Source organism: Heliconius melpomene, chromosome 17 (assembly GCF_056956725.1).
Source record: "Heliconius melpomene rosina isolate 202511_hmr_F chromosome 17, ASM5695672v1, whole genome shotgun sequence".
NCBI lineage: Eukaryota > Metazoa > Arthropoda > Insecta > Lepidoptera > Nymphalidae > Heliconius > Heliconius melpomene.
In genome coordinates, this window is record NC_140405.1 from 9667709 (window position 1) to 9692109 (window position 24401).

Sequence of the window (24401 nt, forward strand, 5' to 3'; positions counted from 1 at the left end):
GAGTTCGACGCACTCTGTTACCTATCCGTTTCATTTATTTGTTAGGGCGATGACTAAGATTTTTGTCATTTTTCTCCATTTTTTTTTTGTTATTATTTGTTAAAAAAAATTTTCGTAGTTTAACGCTATAGCAGGGTAGGCAGAGAGAAACTAGTGTTTGACACTATGAGCGGGATTTTCTAATTTGCGCAACGATGCGATTGCGACGATGGAATTTACAATTCTTAAAATTTTATATTGAAAATTCTTTAAAATGTGAGGTTAATTACTTTACGCAGAATGAAATACCCGTCACCATCTAGAACATTGTCATTTTAGATATACTTAGAATACTAAAGAAACGAATCAGGCTATTCTATGAGCGAATCTAATTAAACAATAGTGTCTAAATTACCCTGTTTCAAAGTATCGAATTAAAATTCAGATCACCCGTAAACTGAATTTCCTCCGACAATTCCTACCGACCGTATAAAAAAATCACAATGCTTCATTTTCATTATTAGGAAATGAAAAGAACTATAAAAAAATCTTTAAACTTTGTATAAATTCTATAACCATCGTTCCGTATAACTGTAGGTATTACAAATAAAAAGTTGGTATCTTTTGTATAGAAATTCCTTAATATTTTTTTTATGTTAAAGCTAAAATCACTTTCAAATGTCGCAATACCTGTTTTTATTTCTGTTTCACTTACAACTTATAATATTTTTTACAAAAATAATTTAATTAATTAAAATCAATCAATTTTGGAAGAATGAGGCTGTCCTGGCGCAGGGGCAAAAGCGTGCGAATGTAAAAGCAGGCACGATGATTGTAGGTTCGATTGCCATTCCATTCAGGGAAACAAATATTTTATTTTTTCGCTCAGTGAGGCGTTAAGTTCCGCCACTAAACATGCAATGTCCCACTAATACTAGGATCCCAGGTTCCCTACCCTGTTATGTGCGGGATACAGCATGAAGCATAAGTAAATAAAAACAATTCTTTAGTATCTAACACACGACCAAAACAAGGAAAAGTGATTTCGTAACAGTATAGTTCAACTCTTCCCACTAACTCTATCAATGGTTCGCGTAGGAGGACCGACGCATGTTCTAATAGGATATATCCGCCCTAAAAACGAGTTAATTATATTGTAGTTTAAAGTGAACGCTTCCATGTTGTGTTGAATATGATGATATTTTTAATAAATATATAAACATACAACATATACTCTAAGTTGCATGATTCCTATCATTACCAAAATCCAATACCTTTACAAATGGTCTTCGAAGACTATTTTTCTCGAGATCGCCATTTTTCACCGATGACAACGGTTACGGGTTTTTCCGGTATGGAGCTCTAAAAATTCATTGATGACGTCAGAGGAAAAGAGTGATCGTTCACTTAGCTTTCTATGTTAACTATATAAATAGTGTTTAGTTCGCCAAATATGAATTTATTCGATACTACCATTACAGTATCACCTTAAAACCAATAAGATACTACAACTAAAGGTACCTTAAAAGTAAAATGACGTTAAAATGTAAAGTTAATATTTACAATACTTGTGATTTTAAAAGGAAAATCAAAATAATGTTTTGCCACAAATGTATACATAACAAACACTTTTTATGAGCGGTATAATATTTTCGATTTTTTTATGGTCATAAAAATTTTAAACACGTGTCAAGGCCTTTAAAACCTTATACGCAGCCTACATATAAAGCCAATTACGATTGTGTAATATTCTAATCTTTAACTTCTTAAAAAAAAGGAGGTTCTCAATTCGGCTTAAGTAAGAAATCTCATGTCTTAAATAACGTATCTCACAGACAGTACAGATAAAAATAAGAAAAGATTCACCGACATCTTAAGAAAGTGACAACAGATAATAATATTTGTTTCAAATTATTAAGGTTTCAGTTCAGAAAGCGTATAGGAATAGATAGTAAACATACTTAATTAAAATTAAAATAAATAATGTATTCACTTTTCTCTTTAGATTAACTTTCTTTGTTGTGTTTCTAATGTATTAATGTTTAGTGTTATATTTATGAGAGCAGATCTAGATTAATACATACAAAATTTAAAATAATCAAATAAACCAAAAAGGGGCCATCGGACTGTAAGCGCGGCGGTTGTGGATTCGATTCTCACTTGGGGGAAGGAATTATATTTTCATTTTCTTGCTCTCGCACTCCACGCAAATATTCTGGAAAATTAGGCTTTGCGTAGGAAACGATGTATTCTTGACATTAGGTTCCCTGCATACCTATACCTATTCGAGTTGTGACACAACGTGCATTTAAAACAATTAAAATAACCAAATACTTCATTAATTTCTTGTCGACAAACTGGCTTTCTATTTATAAGTGAAAAAAAATAATAATTAGAAATTAGCATTATATGAATATTTAGCGAGTAAAGTGTGTGGGCCAATTAAATGAAGTACAATGACATTCACTGCAATACTAGTTTCTATGTACATTAAGTTTTTTCCCTTTCGAATTCGAATAAATTTTAAATCTTCGTTCGTCTATTTTCCATATTATTTGGATAGGTAGAGAAGTACCTTTTGAAAAATAATTTAATTATTATTTTTCAGCCCATTTGAAGATAATTTCAAATTTGAACTACCACACTAGAAATAGATATTGTTTTAAATAGAAAGCAATTGCCACGTCACTAATATGGCCTTGATATTAGAAAAAACCTCTGACGGAGTTTCCACCAAATACTATATTTTCCAATTCCCAATGCCTATGCTTGATAGAGTAAGGAAATGAAAATTAATTTAATATAATTATCAGGAGAAACCCACAAGTATCACATTTACAATTGGGACCCTATTCCACTAAACTACGACCTCCATATTAGAATTTAGAAGCATTATTCAGAAATAGAGGAATTATGTTGTCAAGAACGTTACCGGTTTAAATCTCGTTGGCAAATGAATCAGCGGTAATTATTCTAACGTCGGTTTGTATCACAGTCGTACATTTTACTACTGGAATACTGGACCAATTATTTATAACGATTTTAAACAAACTAAACAAATTAGCATAGTTAAAATAGTAATTTAAATATAGTAGTTTAGTTACAACTAGGTAAGAGGATGTTAGGATATTGATAGATTCTGTTATAGTATGGGCAGTTAAGCCAGATTGTCACAATATGCGTTTTTTCCTAATTTTCGGTATCTACTGCAAGGTCGAGCAGAATGAGTGATAAGTCACTACGTTTGATCTATCTCTATATAATGTTTAATATGAACGTTTTTTTATAATTACAATTAGTAAGTACATCAAATTACCGAGTAATGGCATGTCTCTAAATCGGTACAATTACGTTTACTTAGTTTAAAGTTAACATTAAACTTATATGATATCACTTACATACACATAAATGACACACTTTGATAAAGAACAATCTTAGCAAACATTTGAGATAACAAATTTTTGTTAGAATTTTATTTATAATTAGCGACCCGCTTGTGGCTTCGCCCGCTTGAAGAACAAAATATTAAAAATCATTGTTTAAGGTTCTGTTACATTAATACATGTCTCTAATAACCGATTTTCTCCAATATCTTCTGTGTACAGACAGCGATAAGTTTTATTGTATTTTCATTTGATTTCATAGTGCAAGCCTCAAGCCAGGTCACACCACATTCTTCACTCGGATATGCTCATCATTATCTTACGTTCGCCATCTGTCAGCCTCTAAACAATAGTTAGCTTAGAGTTATTTCTACAGATCAGTATCATTAGACGAATGCCCCCCGAGATAGCCGTTAGATATCGAGGCGGAGTGATCATTCGTTAGAGCAACCTAGTTGTTCGAATTGTCGGTATCGATTACATGGCCAAATATATATATTTTACATTGACGATTTGAAAATTTGTTAATTATTATGTAAAATGTAATTTATCGATCATAATTTACATGAGTCTAAGATATGTATAAAAAAGTTGTTAAGAATTAGGGAGAGAAAATGACCACTATGAGGATAAGTTAAAAATAGACAAGATAAATATTTGAATCGCTTACCACTCTGCACTAAATATAGATTTTTTATAACAAAATAAGCATGTAAAAGTATAAAATATTTTTTTAAAAAATATATAGAAATGATCATAAAGTTGTAACACATAGACTAGACTCGACTTGATATACCCCAGATGTAGCCTCCTATCTACTTATAGACAATTATAATTTTTTGCATTCAATCAATCTAATCTGTACCGGTTTCTTCAAGGCTAACACGACTCGTTTTTTTTTCCTATTATTACGTTTTATAAATATATGCGTCAACGACTTTAATGCCTCTTTCAATAGATCTAATGAACTGCTGTTTTTTGCTCACTTACAATACTTTTCTATTTATATTCAATTTTATATACCTATTTCGTTATATTTACAACGAAGTTTACTGGAAATGTTTAAAATAAGTATATAAATATATAACAGAAAATATGTATATATTAGTTATGTCTATTTTAGTATATACCTAACATACATAAAAAAATATATATGAAATAAAAAAAAATCAATTTAATCATTTACTGATTGTTAGAAAAATCAATATAAAATATAAGTAAAATAGATATATTCTGCTTAAATTACCGCGAGTCTTCCGTATGCAAGGTAATATAGTCATTAGTGAAATACAAGAGCTATAATGTTAGATTTAATTAGAAAGTGATAACTGATAGCTGTTATCGTGACTGTTATCGCTAACATTCGCCTTGCCTCGCCCTTATTGGGTCACTTTCTAAGTTGATATTGTTTGATACTTATAGTACTGTTCTGTGGTTTCATATTACTATAATTATAACAGCCTTCATAGATACTTTATCTATAATGAGAAAAACATTTATAGGTCTTTATATAAATTACGTGGTAATATGTTTCCCTTGTGGTGCAGTTGTGGAGTCTAGCTGTTTTTGATGATAACGGGTTCTAATACCATTCGATTAAGTATTTATAATATTTTTTCTACATTTTCTTTGTAAGTGCTAGATACGTTTGTACCTCCCACATTTTTTAAAGTAAGCAGATACTTCTTTACTTTTTTTTACTTTTCAACCATAAGAAAAAAATGTATTTGAACATTATTATATATTTAAGATCTAATATATTTTTTGATTGAATTACAAAGCTGACAATTAGTGTCTATCTATTTACAAAAGGTAATTGGATAGCATTCAATGTACAGCTACCAACAAAAATGCAATACGGTTCTTCACGCCAGGCTAATAACGATTCGATTACATTTCCGGGCTTCCGACACTGACACGCGTGGGACACTTGTTAAAACACTCTTTCCTAAGTCAAGCTATACTTACATTAAAATCATAACTGATCGGTGTCTGTATATGGAAGATATAATTATGAGAAACATTGTTATTGTGAGTATGTAACAATATATTAGAACCTAATAAATATTTTTAATTTTTTTGTCTGTTTGTCTGTGCGTTTGTTCACGCTTATCTCAAATATGACGCATTTATAACTAATCTATATATATAAAAGGACTTGTCCTCACTGACTGAGGTAAGACGCACGCACAGCCGTAACCGCTGTGCGTAGAAACGTTAAATTTGGACAAAAGTTTACTTTCGTAATCTGGACATCCACTAAGAAGGGATTTTGAAAAATTTTAACCCTAAAGGAGTGAAATAGGGGTTCAAAGTTTGTATGGAAAAAAATGTAAAGCGGCACCGATTTTTATAAAATTTGAAATTTAGATTTTTAAAAGTATTTAATTAAACACGTGTTTCATCGTTTTCTAGAATTCTCTCCCTAAGGGTGCAAATAAGGGGTTGAAAGTTTGTATAGGTTTTATTTAAATCGTCATCAATTTTTATAAAATTTGAAATTCAGACTCTTAAACGTATATAATTAAACACATGTTTCATGGTTTTCTAGAATTCTTCCCCTAAGGGTGCAAATAAGGGGTTGAAAGTTTGTATGGAAAAATCTTTAAAACGCCATCGATTATTATAAAATTTTTTATTTAGACTCTTAAAAATATTTAATTGAACATATGTTTCATGGTTTTCTAGAATTTACGCCCTAAGAGTGCAAATAAGGGGTTGAAAGTTTGTATGGAAAAATCTTTAAATCGCCACCGATTTTTATAAAATTTGAAATTTAGACTCTTAAAAATATTTAATTGAACACATGTTTCATGGGTTATTAGAATTCACCCTTAAATACGCATGCGAAGCTGCGCGCGTCCGCTAGTCTAATATAATAAAACTATTGTATTTTGCAAGCTTCTCTAAACATTTGTTTTATTTCGGTTTATAAATAAAAAAAAGGTACATCAATATTAAGTATTTCATAAATTAAACAATTAAAAAAACAAAACCTTTGTACGAACCTGTTTGTCCAAAGCTAAAATCTAAATCCCTCTATACGTCCACGAAAACGCCTCCCAAATACCTCTAGATACGCTCATGGCGGGCGATAACTAGTAAGCTAAATGAGCACTTTGACAGGTAACGGCGGCGCAGGAGATCTAAATGGACAGATCTCTAAACTAATTGCGTATACGCCTTTAAAATTGTATTGTAATTTAATTTATTCTATCTTGTCATTCAGCCTGTATTTAATTTAAATATCGTGTGAAGTATTGAGTAGTTTTTACAGTTACAATTCTATTTACCGGTATATTTACTAGTGAGTGAATGTAGTTAATTAGAAATTGTTTTTTTAGTTTCACTCAACACAGGGAACTTGGAAATCTAGTGTTAAAACACTCCGTTTTCTATTAAGATATGTACTTCTGTTCCCCATTTTCTTTGAATTCTAAAAATGATTGTACGAGTTGACATTTCGACCAATTGTCAAATATCGATTGTACTTCCCACGGGGGTATAAACTTAGTTTTATCAAGTTCATTCATTTGTTCGATACTTCGAGGCGAGGGTGTGTGGTTGTATACAGCCTAACGAGGGTCGGTTTAAACCGGATGTTATTAGGTAATACGTCTACTGCCTACATGCGGGACAAATAAAGGGGACAAATTGCGTGCCTGTAGGTATCAAGTTTTTTATATGAATATATTGTTTTATGCTAATACAGTGTCATTCTTAATATAGGTACAAATATACTGATTAGCTGATTTTTATTTAAAAATGTAACATTTTTAGACTTTGGGTTTATAGATTTGTTTTAAAAACTTTCGTTAAAAACCCTAAACAACTGCGAAAATTTTGTAATGACTTTAAGCTCAAAATAATTATTTTATAAAATGTATTCAAGATAAAAAATTCTAGATATTCAAGATCTAATTCCCCTGGGGTACCGTATTAATTGGATTTTAGACGGTATGTCATACTATGTTGATATGGTCCATTAATTACTGATAAGGATCCAGCTCAATTACTGAAGGCTTACTTTAGAATACTGCTTTATTATATAGCACTGTTATAATAAACATATCAATTTAATTATATATCGAGAAAAAACCTAATTCACCGTTATTTCAGAAATTCAATTAGTGTACAAAAGATTTATCTTATTCCTTTTTAGTTTTACGCTGCAGTAGAGAAGGCAGAGGGAGCCCAGTATTAAGGCAATCCGTTCCACACTTTCAGCTCAATTTTTGAGGCATTGCGTGTTGAGAGGCGGATCTCGACGCCGCTCTTTGGCCTTGGTCAAGAAATGAAAATATAAATAAATTCATTCCCGCGAATGGGAATCGAACTCACAACCGTCGCGCGCTTGTACCCGTGCTTGGACCTCAACTTTTATATAATGTAATTGAAAGTAATATAATTCCTAGACGCTATTTATTTTTATCTCATAATAATTTCGTATAGTGGTATATAGATTGGCCCGTCTAGCGAAGTCAAGGGTCAAACGTTACGTTGTCTTCATCAATCATGTGATGTTGGCAAATATTAATAACATGTTACAGCTTCATATGTTGGTATTTTTGACGAGCAGTTCACTTGATTGGCTAACCTGATAGCGTTTGTTGCATTACTTTATTAATAGCTAGTGACGTGCCCTGGTTTGGTTTCGGGGTAACATTTTTAAACATTTGGTATTGTTTAACTTTTGGTGTAACAATGACGTAAATGCACACATTCGGCTCCGAATAACCGATATATTTTTACCGTTTAACGACTAAGTTAACTCGTTCTGTAATACATTTATATATTTATTATCTATATCATAGGATTTCATTTACTTTATATAAATTTATCAAAAGTTACATGTCTTAAATTATTACATTCAGTGTAGATTAACAATTTGTAAGGTCTAGACAGGTCGAAATTCTCCGTCAAAATCGGTAGGTAGCAGTTTGACTGACCCGTTGAGCGACCACCCACGTGCCACGGCATTTGGCAAAGAGTAACGAGGCAAAGTTACGGAATGCGCGGGCGCAAGCTCATTCCGTTCAAACTATGTATAGTCACTTTGTTGATTATCTACGGTGCAATCTCTTGTTGTTGTTATAAAAAATATATTTTTATACGTTGTTCTTTATATTACAATGATCTTCTATTTTATAATTGTTTTTAATGTGTAAAACATAATTTTTAATGTGTATTATCCAAATGTCTCGAAAAATTTGGCGAAAAATGGGGAAAGTATTTCTTAACTCAAGGTTCAGAGGGAACATACCCTGTTATATGAAGGATATACCATGAAGTAAAAAAAAGTTTTATAATTATTGGTTTTAATATGTTTTTTTTTTAAATCTATTATACTTTCTTATATATAAATACTAAATATATTAACAATAAATAAACCTATAAATAGCATTAAGTATTTTAATTATTTACAGAAATATAATAAAATAGTCAGCAGTAAAAAACAGTCGGCAAATTTTAGCTTCCTTTTCTTTTTCAATTACCTTTCCTCGTGAAAGTGCGTGAAACTATAAACAATTTTTACTTAAATAAGCCTATATTAATTATTATTTATAATTTATACAAATAACAATTATTATGGCAGGATGATATACCTAACTTATTTAATTTAGCTAGCCGTGACATGGAATTACGCATTCGCATTACATTTTGTATGCAAGCTACGAGTTGTTGTTCTCACACACTCCAACCTGCATAAAATCTTGGCCGTGATATTAAAGTATGCGCGGTCATGGAATCCGATAAAACGCGACCTTCACATCAGTTCCACTATAAATTTAATTATTAGAATGTGTACAAGCTAAATTGTAAGCTAGTTGCAAATTTACCTGCAGGCTTAGTAGCTAGGGGGGGATTTTTGGGGGCGTTTAATTTATGGATCGATTTTGAGTTTTTGATAGATAGAAATTTTAAGCGGCACGCTGTATCCCGCAAATAAAGAGTTCACACTCCATTCTCCATTTTCCGTAGAATTCTAGAGGTGTTGAGTGGCAGAACACTGTGTGCTCCTGCGGTACAACTGGCCTCTGCTATATATTTTGCCGAAAATTTTACCTTCTGGTTTGCTTTTTTCATATTTGATTTACCAAGCGTAATTACCATCTGCCCACATTTTTATAAGTAAAAATGGAGGAAGAAGGAGGAGGAAACCTTGCCACCTATTCAAAGACAATTGTAGCTAAAATTTAACAGCAATACCTTGAAAATGTTTAAATCCGCTGCTGAATTAATCAAATAGGATAATAGGCGTACGCAAATTTTTTATTAATCTTCGATAACGCTTTGATACTCTTATCAGAATAAAATTCCTGCCGGAGAAGTTAAGCGATATAAAGCTTATCAGGGCTATATAATTTTTTATTATACACTCGTTTTTATGATAGTACTTCGAATTTTTTTATCGTGTGTAGAAGCATGTTACTTACTACGTACGTACGTCTTTTTATTAGTTTGTTATATATTTCTTATATAAAAGTTGTGTTAGGCTATATTTAGATAATTTTAATAAATTAAGATAATTTATTGTTATTAAGATGGCAGATTATTTAAAGGTTCCCAGTATAAAATAGTTATCTGGTATTAGAGTATAAAGAAAGGGCACTCAGACAGCCTATACACTTCAACTTCCTGCAGGTGCGGGTTGCCTTTGTATTTGCACGATCGTCTCCTTCTATAATACTGCAAGTTTGAGATAGTTTTTTGCAAAATAACAAAATATCTCAAAATAATAAAAGAAAAATGTAAAAAATTGAGAAGCATAGTAAGTAAATAAGGTATAATTTATATGCATCAATAAACAGAGATTGCTGGTAATAACAGTTAATTTAAATGATGGAACTTATTAAAATCGTTATAAATAATAGTATTCATATGTATATAACAATCGTAATCGAGGACGAATCTGACGTTTGGCTAACTTTGTGATAAACAAATCTTGTAATGTTGGTAATTTACATACGCCTTTTGATAAGTTTAAGTAGATTTTACAAAAAAAAAGGGGGAACAGGGGAACGGATGTTAGCACTAGGTTCCCTGTGCTTACCCTGCTTTATGCGGGACGTCGTGATGATGTTATTTTTTATGCAATAAAATAATATTCCACATATCCATATGAACTTCTTCCGTTACTGGGTAATTGACAGACAACTTACACAATTAGGGGCAGAAAGTACCACTGAGAAAGGGTTCTACTAATGAGCTAACGACACGTTAAGGTGGAAAGACAACAGCTGTTTAAACATACGTACAAAGTTACATTATCTATCGAAATTTACATCAAAGTACATACTTACTTAACACAATTGTTTATATGAAATCAATGAGCGTACTTTGTTATTATTTTATTATTAACAAGCAAAGCTAAATACTAAAAGTTATAAATAATTAAATGAACGAAATATATTTCATTTGGATATTAACGCAACACCGCACCAGTCCAACAATCAGATACCTTCTATTATAATATTATTTTGCAATCTTTAATCCGTATCGCGATAAAATTATTTTAAGCGCAGCAATGCCATTTTACATAATTCATATAACATGCCTACTACTAAATGATGTACGAAACTCCTTTTTGAGGTTCAATAATTATATGCTACATTAAAAAAATACCTAAAAGTATTTTAACAGGTTTTTTTAAATAAAATCAATCAGTTACTAAGTATGCTTTATTATAGGTTTATCTATAGAACCATTCATCCACTTTACACGAGTGAGCTGTGGGTAATCGTTAGTCTGTATATGAATAATTCAGTTTTCTATCCCAGCGCGTTACCTTCGCAAACCTTCGTTTCAATTTGACTCGAGATCGAGAAACATAAAGCTTTGAGAGCCTAGAGACATTTTAATAGATTCGTGCCGGACTTAATCAAGATTTTATCGCTTTGTGAACGACTGGCGCACTATTGGCCGGCCATAATGATATTTATTTCATTACTTACACGCGAATGATAAAAAAAACAGGTTGACATAAAAAATATATATTATACAGCTCCGTAGACATATGTTGATACAAAAAACCAATTTAACTTGTAGTTTAACTTGTAGTTGAAGAATAAAGGTGCCTTTGTAGTATTAAAATATGATCGTTTGATCTTTTGACTTACCACAAAAACATCGACGGTGAAAAATCCAAATGAGAAATGGGAGGCACAAAAAATAAATAATAACCTATTTCACAAGCACATGCAAGAGTAACGGAACACACAATAAATAAATCCACTTATATAAAACACACAAAACAATCTAAGGTAGATTTTAATAACGTTAGATCCAATTAACGTGTTCGGAACGGTATTTACGCGGGAATTGCAAAGATACAATATACGTGCACCAACATGAGCTTATCACTCGCGACTGGCGACTGAGCGAGAGAATGAATGTTTCTACCAGCGCGCTCAATGGCGAACGAATGAAAAATCGAATACCTGTCTCAACACTATTATATTTATATTGAAGTTGTTATCTTTATAAATTAATGTTTTATTTAGTTTTAAAAATTAAATGTATTTAATTGAAATGCAATAAAATCGACCTCATTTGAATTAAGTAACATAGTAAATTGTGATACATAATTTAAGAAGTGGTTATTGATTTATTTATATAGGCTTATACCTTATACTTTTATAGTACTATTGTATGCTATTAACATTACTTATATTTTGTTACGTATAGAAAATTATTCCAAATATATTTTATAATTTTTCTATATATTTTATGTTAAAACAAATGATGATGATGACAATATCATCAGCTACCTATCTATATAGATAGGTAGCTAATAAAAGGAAATATCTAATAACACTATGAGTTGCTCTTTCCGCAGTTAGTCACCTACTTTCTGTACCTTACTTTGTTTGAAGAAATGATTGACGATACCACGAGAAAGGTAAACAACTGATATTACCTTCTCCTAGCGGCTTTGAAAACTTTTATTTACCTTTATGCTAAAGACTTAAAGCTTATAGTTGCATAAACTTATTCAATATTGCATGTGCTGGAAATAGTACCGTTTTCTTTATTCATTCACGAGTTTTTTTTGTGATCATCGAGTAAATATTGTTTTTGATGGTAGATACATGCGTGTTCAGGCGTGAAGAAATTCTTATACAGTTGCTATACGACGCGGGTGCGTTAGTAAGCCAAATATAATTTTATGTATAAACAATTATGTAAATTTATTGAGCCACGTCGAAACCTACATAGTTTGGTCTAAAATAATATTATGTAGAAAATATTGTTTTGCTATTATTTTTTATAATTATAACAATGTCAAATGTCTAAGTTTTGCTGTGTAACATTCAAGTAGACATAGCTTTTCATTAGTAAATATAAACGAAACTAATTTAGTTTCTTTTATATATTTTTAGCTTCATGCTGTTTCCCGTACGGAGAAAGATAGCCAGTCTTACATTCCGTTCTCATTAAGAAACTTCCGTTCTCCACTTTGCGCCGAATTCTCTGGAGGCATTGCGAGTAGAGTGGCGGAACTCAACGAAGCGCTTACCTGCCCCGAACGTTACCAGAACGATCTTCAATAAATAAGTTTTATATTAATTTCCAATAATTAGGTAAAACGTAATCAAAGTAATTTATGTGTGTGGTTAGATACGCGTTATCTCGGTTGGGAGTTACTGAATTTTGTTAAATATATTAATTAATAATTATTAATGAATGAATAAAATTATACAATATAAAATAGAATATCTTTATCCTAATTTTGACAAGAACTTATTTAGTTTTGTCAAATAATAGATCATTATTTTTAAAAAAATGTACTTACATATGAACACCGGAACCTAAAAGATAATAAATATCGTGTTAAATATATACGTTTATATAACATAACTTCTATTACTTGTCCTAATATATTTTAATAAGATACACGACCACCATTCCTTTCCTTTTTCAGAGTACTGGTTCTAATCCGGCACTAGGGAATCTAGTCGTGAATGTTCCGATAACGTTCTCGGTACTTCCCCACTAAGGAAATCTACGACACTATCAGGCGATTCATCACATGAACCCCCATCTGCAAGGAATACATAGTAGTTTCTGTTAGTGATCCTTTAACATCCTGGCAATTTTTTTTAAATTTTCTATATACAAAAATGACGAGAAGTCATACAGAATTATTACTTATATAATATATACGATATCGTATTTATATATGTACATGTTGCATATATCTGTCTTTTAATGATTGCAAATACTTGACCGTTTTCTCAGTCAAAGGAAGTGTGACCATATGCGTGCTTAAATAGTACAAGGCGCACTAGTGACGTGCTTGTTGACTTTCCAACAAATTAATAATATTAATTATGCTTCATTATTATTATTAAATAGTTATTCATTCAGAATGATTTTATTTACACTGATAGTCGACATAATGGTTATGTCTATGAAAAACCGATTTTTTTACTTTGTATTTCCATACAAAAAAGCATAGATTTATCTATTTATTGGATGGCGAAATTGAACGCGCCTAATGTAAAATTATGTTCTATACAATTTCATAATACTTAAAATACATAATTTACTTCAATTTAATTTTGATATTAAATTTTATCCCTAATATTCATTTTTATCCCTAATATTAATTTCATATGTACCAAATATATGTCTCTATAACTTCAGGCTGTCCACCATGTTGAGGTGACATGTGACTCCGAAGAATGTCTAAAGCGAATGCCTCGGTGCCATCGGCTGGCTGGAAATATACACTGAATCAGTACAGTCAATTGATAAGCGATTATAGACTTTATTTTTAAACTAATAAGGGTTATCTACAAGAACGTTAATAACAGGTCAGGTGAAGCCTTAAAACGTAACAAGCACGCTTCATGTAGAAAATGAAAACCACAGTATTATATTTGACCTAACTCGACCTCGATTTGTTTTTGCAAACCTTTTCAACACCATTAGTTACTTTATTAAATTAATTTTAAAATTTTACTAGATTGTCGTGGTTCAGCGCCACAGCGTCTCGTGACGGTTGTGAGTTCTCTTTCCACTCGGGGGAATAATATATTTTCATTTCCTCGTTCTGGTACCAAGATTGAGTTTCCTTGATTCCGTCAGTTACCCTATGAGTTTTCATAATTTAACTATCCAGTAAACGTCTCTCAAAGGAGAGTTGAATAAAACGTTTTTATAACCTGAAAAAGGCGTAATACACGAATTTAAAAAAAAATCTTTTAAGAACTTAGCTAAGACCTACCCAAATGGTATTTAAGCCATTTATCGAGGATTCAAAATTATGATTATAGAATTGTTTACTGCTAGAGCATTTCCATAGGGTTCCATATTTCTATTCGTAAAATGTTTATTTGTATTAAATAGTAACTCGAGTTATTCACTAAATTGCGGATATGTAATTATGATATGTTAACTACGGCCTTAATTGTTATTATTATGCATACCATAAAAACTAATAGTCATACATCAGGAAGCGATTTACTAAGTTATTAATTTTATTAGGTATAAATATTACAGGAGGTAGAGTTCGATAGAAATTATACAATTAGTTCTATATACAATCTTTATTTGATAATAGCGAGTAGCAATCCACTCGAGACTTCGCCCGCTTGAACTATTTATTTACTAACCTGATTTTTTTCGTATTCTAATAATATTATCATTTTAATGGCAGTATATAAAATTTAATTTAAAACGCATGAAAAACCAGACAAAAATATTAAAATAACTATACAGTTTTGGGTTTTATTACGACGATAAGCGCCAGAAATATTTTTCCCATAAATCTTCCATGAACAGACAGTGTTCAGTTACATTTTTATATGTATTGATTATCTATATATTCTATATTAATATATGTATTTGATAATTTATACATACAAATTTCATTTCACTTAAGATTATCAAGAACATGCAAATTATCTACAGGTAGAGATAAAGGTACACAAGATATGGATTACAGACTTTTTATGACAATGAGCAAATTGGGTAATATTTTTAATTTTTACCTAATAGATTTCGAGAAGAAATTAAAATATTAAATATTTTATTTCCTCGAATGGGAATCGAATCCACGACCTTTCGCGCTTAGAGTCACACACGTATGACTTCATGACTGCCTTCATTGAATATTCCTTATCGTTAAATTCCATTTCATTGCTTTAAGTTTTAAGCCAAAGTCGCGGGTGAAACATATGCGACAGTCTGCTTTATATTCGCATCCAGACTAACCATTACAGACATACAAACGAAACAAAAGTTATTTAACTATAACTATAAAGCTTCTCTAGTGCTCTCCAAGTCTATGTAAGTTGTGAGGGCAGTCGTTTATCGTCTCCGGCTAGTATCTACTGTACTTAGCTCACATATTATAGGTATGAACCTACACTTGTAGCGACTTATTACTGTTTGACACGACGGGGTCAATAGTATGTTAAGTTTCTGATTCATTATTTCTTAAAAATTTTAAACAAAAGCTATTAATATTTATTTATTTTTAGCCTTAATTTAAGCTTTACGTTGTATTCCGCACATAGCGGGATAGGCAGAGGGAACCTGGCAATCTAGTATTGAAGCATTTCGTTCCCTTTAAAACACTTCCGTTCTCCACTTTCCGCCAAGCTCAACGCGGCGCTTTACCTCGTTACCAAAGCGAGGTAATAAAGATAATTAGTTACCCTATATGAAAAACGAACACACGACCGTCGAGTATACAGTCGTACGCTTGAATGCCTGCGCCATGATGGCCTCGTATTATACATATGTGGGAAAAACCGTGAAACTTAAAAAATATATATTTTCTCAATGAAATATATATAAGTAAAATTGACAAATGAACATATCGAATATACATTATAGTGCTGTCAAAACTTAATAAATGAATAAGATAATGATGAATCGGCATTTTGACCTTCTTTTTTTAATTATGGGTACTTCTGTACAAATGGTGTGGTCGCAGATCCTTTGTTTTATTCGATTGTATGTTGTTTTTTCTTAATGAAGAAATGTTGATAGTTTAATTTAAGCAATATTATATATTTTTTATTTTATTTTATTTTTTATCTTCACACTGTTTTCCCGCCACTAAGCTTCCTCGGCCTTCCCTATTATACGGGATACTGCGTGAAGCTTAAAAAAGATATTACAAATAAATGATTAAATGATTTTCTTTTTTTTTGTTATAAATTTAGCAGATTAAATATTATTTTTAATGTGATTTTAACTTACTCATTCAATAGCAACTCTTACATTTTGCTGAAATATTATTATCAAATATTTTACTCTAGAACAAATAATTCTGTTGCTATACTTATTAACCCTAAATACTTAGTCAATGTACCTACGTCGATATACAGTACAACTGAGTGTTATTGACCATCTGTGGCACCGAGAGCATAACAATGATCTACTTATCCCGTTATATTAGTTTCCGAGCCGCTATCCGGTGATCAGTAAATTATTGAATAAGGCTTCGTGCAAGGTCGGCCGAATAAGCTTCGAATACTTGGGGTACCACCTACTACTAAAATGTAAACAGGGCAATTCTATCTTTATATAACAGTAAATAAAGGCTATAATAGTATCTAGTTATTTATCGCACTGTTGAATTGTAAGTCAGTTATTTCTTATTTCTGCGGTTAGATTCCGCTATGCTGTGTTTTTTTGATGAGACGGGCGATTGTGTAACTGACAGTTACAGTAAATAAAGGGTACCTCCGTCCGCCATTATTCGCTAAGTAAAAAATTCTCACGAAAAAAACCTTTTACGAAAATTGTTTGAGTGACTTTTAATTATAATAATAGTTTAGGCACTATCTAAATTGTTGGTAGGTACATACTTGTATACTTTTGACTATTTAATATGTGTATAATGTTTTTAATATTTTCTAAATTTTAACACATAAAAAAGAAAAATATTTTTCTCGAAAATATATAAAAAAATATAGTAGAGAGTTTTGAACCTGCACCTTTTGTCTGTTTGAAGACTGTCTTAAAGTGCAAGAGGTGCGGACAAACCCACTATGTAAAATACTAGTATGCATAATATCTCAGATATTTTTATACGACCTAAAGTTATTTTTATGTTCCAGTAGAACAATGCTTTTGTTTTCAAAGAGTACTTCAAATAGCTTTCATAACATATAAATAAAAATGTTATCAAAGAAATGTCACTATTAAATTACTCTTTCCCGCTGCATAAAAATAACTTAACGTTATATGTTGTATTTAATTTTGGTTCGTTTATATATAATAATAATAAATATATTATATACAATTAAATAAAAAATATATATCTTACATTTTGAAATCGGTTAAGGATTAAGTGGCTGAGCTAAACCAAGGCAAATCTTCAAGGTTGATGATGCTCGGAGGAGAGTCACTCGAGACGTACAGAATTGCCTGCTCAGGCTCTCGCTACAAACACTTGAAACTTCTAAATTCGCTGTGATACAATAATAGTTGAGTTCCGCCACTCAACACGCGATGTCTCCAGAACTCAGCGGAAAGTGGTGAACGGAGAGTTTTAATATTAGGTTCCCTTTGCTTACCCTGCTGTGTGCGGGTTACAGCGTGAAGCTGATTTATAATAATAGTGTACCATAAGTGAGCGTGGAACGGATATCGAACAACGATATTTATAGGCTCGTTACTTTACACTTTCAGAAGTAGTAAATTTCCACCTGTAAGTCGTATTTCTTCGTATGACATCGTCTGTGAATGTTTAGGTATAGCTTTTGGGAAATTAATCTTAATTTGTGGTATTATTTCTTATATTTTTATTTGGCAAATATATTGTAATTAAATACCAGAAATCCTGCATTAGTATGAAAGGTATATTTAATATAGATAATTCAATAATTAATTATTGCCCTACTTCTGATTTAGAAAAATATCATTCATTATAAATTACTTTTATCTGTAAAATATTGTCTCGAAAATTCTTCACAAATCGTAAAGTTACTTGAAGTGTTTTCAAGTGTCATTTATCGGTTTTTGTGGAAATTTAAAGTAGATGACTAAATCTCGAGAAATCTCGCCGGATAAGAAATACTTGACGTTAAGATGGCGTTTCTGTTGTCACCTTTCATCTTGCCCAAGATATTGTAAATTTATGACTATCGTTAAAGAAGACCATACTAAACTTAGCTATTAAATTATGAATAAAATATGTAGGCACAATGTATGTACATACAATATTGAACTGATGACAGTTTCTCTTCTCATAATCTTTATCTAAAATAAATCATCTATTCCTCAAAGTGGTTGGCGGTAGGTAGACCGGCGCGGCGGTTTCCTCATGAATTTTTGAATAAAATTAGCCACGCTGACGTAATATTTACTTTACCTATTGGGCTACACTATAATATTAGAATATAACCCAAATTGTAATATTATAACATAGTCCAACTTTAAAAACCATTACAATTTATAGTAAAATATTACAATAAAAATTAAAACTTTCATTTTACATCCCATTCTATATTATAATAAATTGTATAAAAGCTTTTGCTAATAATTTAATGCAACACAAAACTGCAATGCCATTTGACGAGCAAAAACGTAATACTGATTGAAAAATGATGGACGGAAGCGAGGAGCGTACGCAATCAACATTCAGGAAAAAGCAATTCTGGGACAATTTATGACGTCTCCAGTAACCTAGGGCTGATTTGGGCTCGTTACCTTGTCGGATATGAAGAACTGCAATGTCATATACGTATAGAAAACAATTCTACAAAAAAAACTAAAAAATTAACCTGTAATAAAGAAAACAGGTAAAAGTGGTATTTTTAAAAAAAATATTTTTTTCATTATTTTTATTAAATTACTTAACTGTAGCCAATTATAAAAAAATAAATAAATTATAAATTTAATCTTCACAAGATAGCCTCGAGATTGTCGTGACTAGGGCAAATAGCGTGCCAACCCTTATACTCGCATTTACTATGTTTATTTATGACGTGACAGTTTTTTTCTATCAATTACATACTTCATTCTAAATTAGTAGATTACATAGTAACATAAGTTAGAATAGTTATGGTATTATTTTCAATAGGTTTCATATTATGAATAACCCTATTTATATAGGGTTTAATAAATAATAATATAACTATATTTTTTATATAACAAATTTGAATATTAAAATGGCGTACTAGTAACTAAACTAATTAGAAATAAATGAATAAAATATAGCTTTACACGTGTAAAAAATAATAGTAATGCTCTTGATAAAACCACAACAAATGGATAAGCTATTTTAAAGAAGATAGTACGTTTTATCAGCCTAATCCTAGTTGATGCGATGTAAATATATTTCTAATACTCTAATTCATGACATTTCATTGAAATAATTTAGATAACACAATCTTAAATGAAAAAAATTGTCAAATTTTACGCAGCATAAAGATATTCGCTAGTTTGCTTATCAGCTTTCGTATTATAATTGCTAGTCAGATTTATAGAAGGTTATTTTTTAATTTCCTCATTTTTATTTACGTTTATATTTCCATTTCTTCGCTCTGGTGTCGAGGAAAAGCGCGGCGTTGCATTCTGCCACTCAACACGCAATTTCTCCAGAATTCGGCAGAAAGTGGGGAACGGAGTGTCTTAACACTAGGTTCCCTCTGCCTACCCTGCTATGTGCGGGATACAGCGTGAAGCTGATTTTTAATTTTTATAATTACCAATATATAGCCGTAGTATGTATTGGTACACCCTAAACCAACTGTTCGTCACACATTTTATTTAAGAAATTCGAATTGCAGGATTCCTCTTGAATATCGTCCAAGAGACGCAGTTTCGAGTGCTGAACGTAGCGGACATTAAAATTTTTATACGATTTTTAGACATCCTCTACTATGGCTCGATTAGGACATATTTGATTAATTATAAAGGATTCTTCCTTTATAATGAATACTAAGCAATTAATACTTTTTTATAACAATAAAAACCAGAAAAATGGAAGATAGAAAAATGAATGTTAAGATTATTTCAATCGTATGTTACCCATAACTCAATGTTATCAGATACACTAGAATATAAATAAATGTATAGTTGCCGCTTCAAATGTTTTCTATTGGCATCTACGAGTATAGGCTGGTAGTTTACGAGTGGGGTGTTGGGGCCGAGTTGGAACTTTGCCCCCACACTTAATGCTGAATGGAATTGGCAAGGATTCCGCTTACTTTGATAATACATTTTATGTTAATGTATACCTAATTTTAGCACTATTTATTGCTGTTTACGTAAATATATTGTACTTAAATAGTAAATTTAGAATTCCGTTTTTTCTTTGGTTGCCTGTAAGAAATCGCTTTTAGTGATAAGGCCATTGCACACTTGTTAATCGTGTTTCTAATCATTTGTATTTTTTTTTTCTCTTCTTATTTGTGCAATAAAGTATTATATTATTATTATTATTATTTTAGAATGTAGAGCATTTTTAAAAAATAGTATTATAGATTTATCCCTTTTTGCAGAACATATGGCCACCTTCTGAAATAAATGTGCCTGTTAAAACTGTTAATAAAGTAAATTACAAGTAAAAATAATAACAGCAAAATTTTGTGTTACACATTTTCCTTATTATAAGATTATTTTGTTTTTTTTTGTTTTGATCAAAGTCAGTCTCTTTTGGCATTTTTTTAAGTCTCATCTCGTCGTATTCTACAGATAGCAGACACGGAGAGCAAATACATGGAATCAAGACATTATTTTCTCTATTTCTAACATGAATTGGATGGATGTTGATGTAATGAATGGCGCGCTTTATCTTATCAAGGCCAGGAAGTAAAATAATTGACCCAACAAGCAGAGATCGAACCCACAGACAGACAGGCAATGATCAAAGTCGAGCTCCGCGATGGCCTTGATGTCATCTATATATATAAAATCGAAAGGTCACTCACTCATCACGAAATCTCAGAAACTACATGTGCTAGGAATCTTAAATTTTGCATAGGAGTTACTTATAGGACGTAGATGCTCGCTAAGACGGGAATTTGCAATATTCGACTTCTAAGGGGTTGTTTTTGGGGTCGAAAGTTTGTATGAAACTTCGTTACTACAAATGCTAGTAGTCTCAAATTTTGCATAACGTCACTAGGACGTAGTCATGGAGACAGAAATTAATAATAACATAGTTCACGCGGGTGAAGCCGCGAGCGGGCCGCTAGTTCATAATATTAACAAGGACCTGACCTGAAGTCTGACCTTCAAGGCACATCCAGTGGACACGTAACCTTGCAGCTAGACAAGTTATCAGAATTACACAGGTAAGTACTACCTGTCGCTTAGCTAGATTGACAACTGGAAAGGTTTCGAAGGACAAAGGTTATCTGCGCATCCATTAATTATTTATAGTAAAAATTGTTCAATTATTAATGATTAAATTTTGTTACTGGTCAATAGTTGCTAGTACATATATAGTGGTATGTACCAATTGTATTATTTTAAATATTTTTTTTTATTAGAATAATATTTACTTTATCTGTGAACTATTGTAATAATAAAATGAAAGTTAGTATGTTATTTACATCAGTATTATCACAGACAATTGTTTTTCAAAGAGTGAAATGTATAATGTAAAATCCATTTTTTTCCAGGTCCTGTATGAATTTTAAGAAATCCTCTCTTAGAGCTACCTCTACATAGAATAGAGGAAAGAAATACTAGGAATCACCGTGCAAAATTTCAGTGTTCTACTTTGTTATTTGCTTAGTTAGGCTCATATTTATGAATAGCTCAAAACTCTGAGATCAATCTTGAGATGCCGTTTTTATTTATAGTCGTACAATATAAATTAAAACTGGCATCACAAGTTTGATTTTAGAGGTGAGAGCGGTTTATAAATACGGATCTTAGTAACGGAACGGAAACATATTTCTACATTATTCTATAGTATAATAAAAGAACCATTTTATTACCGGTACTAACAAATGCAACAATTAATAAATAAGGAAATTTCTAGAGTTTCTGGTAATCGGGATAATTTTAGCTATATATATGTATTACTTCCTCATTTACTAAATTCCATATTTTGTTACCTCAATAAAGAGAAATGAGTAGACATGAGATCGCGTGCCGCGCTTCGTTACCGCGATCACTTAGCGTGATTAACTAATAGTATTATAAAAATGTTATATTTATAAACGAATACAAATCTGTAATTATTTAGTTTATTTATGTCTTTATGTCAAGGATAATTTCAAATGTGTTCAATTATTTATCTAATTTAATTAATAATGTTGAAACTATGTTTTCTTTTGTATTAGCAAAATAGTTTTAATTTTTTGAAGTAATAAGTTTTATATTTGCAATATTTAATTTCAATGTTAGATGTTTTTGTTCTTTCACTAAAAAAATATGGAAAACTCTGAATATGTACATTTGTTGTATTTGGCAACGTTTTTTTTTTTCAATTTTAAATAGATTTAGGTAAATGTTTACAAACTTTACACGTTTGCTAGTTATTTACCATAATATCATTTAATAAGAGGTCAATACTCTCATTCACTCCTTACAAAGGATAATCATTATTAATCACAAACCGTTATTTACCATTCAATACGAAAACTAAAGAAAGTTTCAATGACAATTTCTGCACAAATACCTAATTAATAACATATAAATAAACATATTAGCTAATTACCATAGAATAATTTAAATTCACCCTATTCATTGTATCATTCCTCGTATTCCATATAAAATTGCACATACACGCTCCATTCATTTGCCTGTTCCAACTCAACGCCCAATGAAAGCCAAACAGTACGGATCTCCTATTTGCATTCGACTGCATAAATAATAAACACCCAGGAATAACATTGCAAAGTAATAGTGACCTCTATATATAGGAAACAGTTTATTATAAAATGCAATATTGTATCTAAATTTCCTAGAAATAAGTGTGATATTTGAATATATTGATAAAGTCGTTAGGTGCTCTGTAAATACAATTGCAGATGTATTCTTGCGAGGGTGGTAAGTGGGTACCTACAGTAGGAAGCAACGACGTTTACTTATCATTTTGTCTAACAAGAACATTATTATTTAAGGCTACTACATGCACCAGGTAGTTTAGCTTATGCCATTTTCAATAGAAACGTAATGGTAAAAAGCATAGTTTTACATATAGCGGAGGAGCAGAAGAAGAAGAAGAAGTATTAACTATTAAAACTGCGTTGTTCACATTCCGCCGCCAATTTTCAGGATATAGTATGTATAACATATCACACTAGGTTCGAGTTTGTTTGATGATAAATAGTATTTAAGGTGTAATTATGAATCCAATATAATAAAGACTTTTGAGAAGTAGTAAAGAATTAATTAATCAGGTCTAATAGTAGCAATATTTTTTTTACAAAGACCAAACGTAGGTGCAAACACGTAGTGCTTAAGCAGTAATAAAACAAATTAATTGTTACTTATTTCCCATAGCCTACAGTCTACACCTAACTAAGCCATATCAAAACGAGTACTGATTAGTACTCGTTTTGGTAAAAAAATTGACTGATAAAAAAGACCCACCGAAGGGTCTGTGCCAATTTCAGGATTGTAGTTGTAGGCCTACAGGAAAGACTCTGTATATTTCGGTTAAGCTATAAATTTCATTCAATATTCTTTTTTAGATACGAAACCCAAAAAAGCAGCGTCACTTTTTCCCGTAAATCAGGCAGAGAAAACTTAGTCAAGACACTCCGTCACCCACTCTTCGCCAAATAGCAATACTTAACGCCGCCAGAATGATTGAAAATAAATAAAATATAATCATTTTCTGAAGTGCGAATCGAACCCACAACCACCGTATTTACAATCAGACGCATTCCCACTGGTTCACTAACGCACCAATAAGCTAAGTAAGAACATTAAATCTCATATACGGGACGACTTAACGAAATCAAAATCAGTATTCTCTTGGCTCTACTACCCATACATTTGTGAACACAATCGTCCATTTCTAAGGCGATCGCTATATATTTTTTTTATATCAGAGAGCAATCAACTTGATTAATTAATTTATTAAATTCTGTTGGTATTGAAATGCTG

General features: G+C 31.2%; 1 protein-coding gene across 10 annotated transcripts in view; it reads right to left on the bottom strand.

Annotated features, from left to right (window-relative positions):
• The window catches only part of Prosap (SH3 and multiple ankyrin repeat domains prosap), a 145022-nt gene that overhangs the window by 82182 nt on the left and 38439 nt on the right, over positions 1-24401 (bottom strand). For 7 of the 10 annotated variants that reach the window (XM_085201272.1, XM_085201269.1, XM_085201273.1 and 4 more), the window contains exon 1: positions 11483-11753. The exons of 2 other annotated variants lie outside the window; for them this stretch is intronic. The gene's annotated coding sequence lies outside the window, so the exon portion shown is untranslated. Of the gene's footprint in view, positions 1-11482; positions 11754-24401 lie in introns of those variants that run through there. One more of the 10 variants, XM_085201274.1, reaches the window with a different exon arrangement.